Here is a 6189-nt window from a genome sequence, read left to right as displayed (position 1 = left end):
TCTCTCCCACCTTACAAAGCAATGAGGATCTTAATATTATGTCTCCCAGTGTAGGAGGGGGGAATATTTTCCTCTTTGCATTAGGAGGTGATCTTCCCATTAATCTTTGAGCTAAGGAAGAAACTGGTGGGAGCAAGATTTTCCTGTTAAATGCAATCTGATTTAATCAACGGTAAAAGCCAGATTTTGATCCATTGATCTCAGTGGTGTTGCTCTGGGTTTGAAACAGAGAACCGGGTTTGTGCGTTATAAAAGTTGCTTGTGGAGATCCATATTTACCAAATCGGATGCAGTTTTATCAGGAATGGATCTGTTAATGCCTTCTGTAGTTGAACTCCTTACTAAAGAGTTGTGGTGTTTTTTAAATACTCAAATACTTATCCAAGTTTTGTTGAGAGCATTTCAATAAACACATTAATAATCTTCAACCACTCAGTGACATATTCTGGAATGGAAAATGCTGAGATGTTTGCTGTACTCAGGGGCTACCCATGGGCTGACAACTTGATTCAGGCCAGAAGATTTTTCTGGAAGCAAAACCCTGTGTTGTTAGGGGAGCAGGACAACAAAGTAACATCAATGATCAAAACCCAAGTTCAGAAACAACATTATAAACATCAGGGTTGAAACCTGTGGGTCAGGTATGGCCAGCTGTGTGGGTTGAGCCAGAAATGACCAATGAGTGTCCTAAGCAAGCAATAAATTAATTTAATGATGAGTGACTTTTACATCCAAGTCCATGTTGGCATGGATTCTGAATTCTCCCTGAACAATGATATAGGAGAATTGCAACACCAGTATAGAGGACAATGCTTCCATCTTGTTTGCACCATTATGGAGAAAGCTACCTGAGTCCCAGACTCATGCCTGATCCACTGAACGAAGGTGCCTATGCCAAACAGAGTGGGACTTTTCAGAAGTACCTAGGTGATTTATAAGCACAAGTCCCATAGAAAATCAGCACCACTTAGCCTCTTAAGTTACTTAAAAGGAACGTAAAAGGATAAATGGACACAAATCAGATATTAGGAATGGCAATATACAAAAACCTGTAGGAGAACACTTCAATCTCCCTGGACACACAATAGCAGATTTAAAGGTAGCCATCCTGCAGCCAAAAAACTTCAGGACCAGACTTCAAAGAGAAACTGCTGAGCTTCAGTTCATTTGCAAAGTTGACACCATCAGCTCAGGATTAAACAAAGACTGTGAATGGCTAGCCAACTACAAAAGCAGTTTCTCCTCCCTTGGTGTTCACACCTCAACTGCTAGAAGAGGGCCTCATCCTCTGTGATTGAACAAACCTCATTATCTCTAGCTTGATTCTTGCTTGCATATTTATACCTGCCTCTGGAAATTTCCACTACATGAATCTGACAAAGTGGGTATTCACCCATGAAAGCGCATGCTCCAATATGTCTGTTAGTCTATAAGGTGCCACAAGACTCTTTGCTGCTTTTAAGTTACTTAGAAACTTCGGAAAACCTCACCCACATTCTTTTTCTGTCTAATTTTTCCCATATTTAAAGAGGGCTAACAATAATTGTGAACTATCCCATGGCTCATTTGCTTACCTCTGCAAGATCCTCTTACAATAATGTCTAATACACCTGTTGAAGTTTAAGGACTGGGACTTTCTTCCAGCATTTCTTTACTTCATGGTCTAATTTCAGTCCATTATGCAGACCCAGTAGCCTCTCCATGGTTAAAATTGCAACCAGGATCCTATTCTACATTTTGCCAATGGTCCAGCTAGTCTAGTATTTGGACTCCCACACTAGCTAGTACCTGCTTCTACATAGAAACCCTACAGTAGGCAGCTATGGAGCAGCATAAACCAAACTATGCTGAGAGTGAGGTAATTTGCTCCCCAGGACAGGGGTGTGAAATACAATAGGCTTAATTTTGATTGAATAATGCTGTCAAAATAGTCAACGCATTAGCTCTGCAGACACAGCTCTGATAATTCTTCTGTGTGATTAACCCAAAATATGAAAATGAGAAGTGGGCTTGGGGCCAAGTCTGTTAATTTGTATTTATCATCTTTGTAGTTATTCCCCTTCCCGTATGGGAGTAGCTATGTTAGGCCACGTCCAGACTACCCGCCGTATCGGTGGGTTAAAATCGATTGCTCGGGGATTGATATATCGTGTCTAATCTAGACGCGATATATCGATCCCCGAGTGCGCTTATATCGATTCCGGAACTCCATCAACCCCAACGGAGTTCCGGAATCGACACGGAGAGCCGCGAACATCGATCCCGCGCCGTCTGGACGGGTGAGTAATCCGATCTTAGATATTCGACTTCAGCTACGTTATTCACGTAGCTGAAGTTGCGTATCTAAGATCGATTTCCCCCCCCCCAGTCTGGACCAGCCCTTAGTATAGAGTACCCTTATACTGATATGACTGTACCTGACACTAGGGGTGGGGGGCGCTATTTCACTCTATGTGGTTTTCAAATAACATACCCCTTTTTCCAAATAATGTTGTTTACTGCATACCATCATCTGAGGTATAGTCATAATATACCTATGATTAGATTACCAAGTTTTACCAAATAAAATGAGTTGTCTGCATTACAGGATTTTTCTTCCCTAACCCCAGGTTGAAAAACACTGCTTGCCAGAATAGTCAAAGCAGTACAACTTTCTTACAACTTGTGTATGCAAGTCCCGCCATAGGGCAGAAATGTGTGTGGCAGAACCCGTACCTCAAATGTTCAGTGAGCAATTTCATTAACATGAGAGATCTGCTCTGTTTGTCCAGATTCAATTCAAGTGCGAAACCTATTACCAACTTAGATCTATCTCAGTTATCTTGAGATGTCACAGCCGTGTCACTGATGCACACATTAAATAGCAAGTATTAAACAAATTCTACTGTAATCTTGTTAGCACTTTAGGTTTCCAAATAAAAGTTGAGCAGGATTCAGGCTCTCAGATCTGTTCTATGGATCTCATGAGAAACTGGCGCTCCTGCTGTATCCTAATGTGATATCCTAAACCCCTCTAGGGTCTGGAAAGCTGAAATAGTATCATTTGTACTACCGTAGTGCCAAGATGCTCCTGCTGAGATAGGGGCCTGATTGGGGCCCAGGTGCTGTAGAAACATAGTGTTATGGTAAATAACTTCCCAACAGGAGGTGCTACACTATGATTATGTGTTGGAAGTTAGACTACTGCTTGAAGATCCAGGAAACTCTAGTTAAGTCTCTAACCCAGACATCTCCAGGTGTGGTGATCTGCCCCATGTAGTGGCACCAAGACCACTTAGAGAGGGATTAATGAGTCTGCTCCATAGCCTGAACTAGCAGCTATATGGCTTTTAGCTCATGTAGTACAGATTCATGCAGGTTCCAGGTTCAATCCCGTCTGCCAACAACCAGGATCTGTCAGTATTACAAGTGCTGAAAGCCCTGCGGCATGGCTGCGGCTAGCCTGGGTCAGCTGACTCAGGCTGGGGGCATGTTGGGCTATAAAACTGTAGTGGAGATGTTTGGTCTCAGGCTAGAGCCTGGGCTTTGAGACCTCATGAAGGGGGAGGGTCTCACAGCCCAAGATGTAGCCTGACACTAAATATCTATACTTCAATTTTTAGCCCCACAACAAAAGCCCACATCACCTGACCCAGGCTCTGAAATGTGGAGTGGTGGGTTTTTTATTGCAGTATAAATATACACTCAATGTGGAGGAAGGAATACAGCCAGAAAGTTGCACAGTTCTGGCTCTATCTCTTTATGTTCACACACCAATCCTGGTGTCAGGTTTGTGTCAGCTCCTGCAGAGCCATGAAATCAGAAACCAAGAATAGTGGGAGGAAGGGAGAATGCTCCAGAGAAAACAATAAACGTGGCTGCATATCAGGTTCCTGTCCATAGCAGATGGACATGAAAATGGATGTGTTTAGCAATTGGACATTATTTGGAAGGGAAGCCTGCAAAATTGCAATGGACAGGATAAAAAGGAAAAGAAAATAAGAATAGTCACACAATTAGCTGTAATGGAGAAAAACTGCCACATGCTCCAGCAGCATTTGGATATGTCAGCAGCAGACCCGGAGGACCCCTGTAAAATCCTAGAACACTCTCTCATAGTTTAAGACTAACTATACCTTTGACCTCGGTTTCTCTGTGGGCACCTGTTCAAGTGACTGGCCCTGCGCCTTCATTTTTCTCAGAGTGGACTGCCACAAATGACCCCACTTTTAGCCTGGATCTTGATGCTGCAGCACTCATACACCAACTGTGATTACTTCATTGTCCTGATTGCGTTTGGCCACCTGCATGGATTCCCTTCAGCATCTGTGACTAGTAGGTGATACAGAGACTGCAAACAGCTTCTTCAAAGCAAAGACTCTTCCCTCAAGAGTTGGGTAGGGTCAACTTTTCATAGGCACACACCCTGCTTCCAGGGACCTGAGTTCTGTCTGCTTTCCTGCAAGCCCTGTCTTTTCCCGTCTGATCAACAGATCTGTGCTTTTTAACAACGTAACGGTTCCGAAGTTCTTTGTTTGCACCCAGCCCCCATGGGCAGAATTCAGGCAGGTCTATCTCCAGCCCCAGTGGAAAGCGCTGCCAGATCTGGTCCGGGAGCTATACCACTTCGCCCAGCTGAACTGATCTCATTGCTGGGTAGCAAAAACCTCATTAGAGTTCGTCAGCTCACCTGCTCAATAACACCTCTGTGTCTGCCACTGTCTGCAAAGCCATGTTTTCTTCATGAAAGCTACCTCTCCACCACTCTTCAGAGACAGATCAGTGAAATAGCACTGGGCACAGTTCTTGCCACCAGAGATAGCATTGCCACCTAAGATAGCAGCCCCTCTTCCTTCTGTCATATTGTTGGGGCTCCAGTACCCAACCTTGCCAGACTGCAGTGATGGTTTGGATGACCCATAATTGCAGGCATAGTTGGTGCAGTTCTCCTGCTCTTTTGTTACCCACAGAGATAACAGTGTTTTATTACCCCCAAATTTAAAATTTGACTGAATTTTGACCACAGTTCCCCATCCTGTCATTTCCCTTGGCTCACCAAGAAATGCCAGCAGACAACTCCCTCCTCTATAAAACTTCTGTCATTTGGAGCTCTCAACAGCTCTGGGGCACCATGACAGGATTCACTCACCAGAGCGGCAGCTCCGGCTGGCCATCTTAGAGATTAGCTCTCTCACCCCTCTTCTGGTCAGGCCTCTCCCGCCGCCTTCTCTGTCTGCAGAAATGCCTGATTCCATAGAGTCCTCTTCATGACTTGGTCCTCCGTCCAGACCACCAGCCACGTTTTCCGCCTTCTGGGGGGAGGAGGGAAGTATCTCCCAGCTCTATAGTCCAGCCACTTCCCTAGCGGCTAGTCGGGGGGAACCGGGCACATCCACTACTCCGGGTCCCAGCCCAGGGACCCTGTAGATAGCAGCCTCCTGCTGCCTCTCCTTAACTTCTCCGACAATAACACTTCAATTCTCCTGGCCACTTCCCTGCAGCCACAGCACCTTCTTTACCCTCTTCTCAGGACCTCCAGCCAGCACTTCCCAGCAGCCAGCCAGCCAGCTCCCCGGTCCCTGCCAGCAACTGCTCTATCCAAGGTGCTACCTTCTTACTGCCTGCTAGGAACACAGTCCTCTCTCCTTGGGCTCCCTGCAGCAACTGACTAGGGTTGGGCTCTGCCCTGCGGCTCTTCTTATATGTGAGCCCTCCGGGCCCTGATTGGCTGCTCCATGCAGCCGCTCTCTCATTGGCTGCTTTTAACCTCTTCTTTTCCTGTGTTATTACCAGAGAAAAGTCTCCAGTTTCTACTGAATAAGCAAAAATCTCTCCAATCTGAGATGGACGCTGCAGACCCTGAGCATGCTCTGAGGTGAAGGTCATCGGTGAGCATGTGCAAGATTGGCCACCACTGAGCATAGGCAGTAAGGAGTGACTGAGGGGAGAGTCAGTTAAACCTCCAGCTGGTCAGAACCCGCTCAGACCGGTCACAACTTGTTTTAAAGGGCAGAGCTGTCAATCAGAATTCTGAGCACCTGCGAGTCAGGAAACTGTAGCTCGGAACAGGGAGCTATATAAAGAAAGAGCTGAATGGTGTCCCAGGCAGGATCGAGTCCTGGTGGCCAGTGCCCTGGGGTCTCTGTGGGGTTTCCACTTCCACAGTTCCTGCATCTTCTGGGGACTCGGCCTTTCTTGTGGATCGGGGGG

This window comes from Gopherus evgoodei, chromosome 8, assembly GCF_007399415.2.
Source record: "Gopherus evgoodei ecotype Sinaloan lineage chromosome 8, rGopEvg1_v1.p, whole genome shotgun sequence".
NCBI classification, from domain to species: domain Eukaryota; kingdom Metazoa; phylum Chordata; order Testudines; family Testudinidae; genus Gopherus; species Gopherus evgoodei.
The sequence above is the reverse complement of the archived record's forward strand: the minus strand, read 5'-3'. Positions refer to the sequence as shown.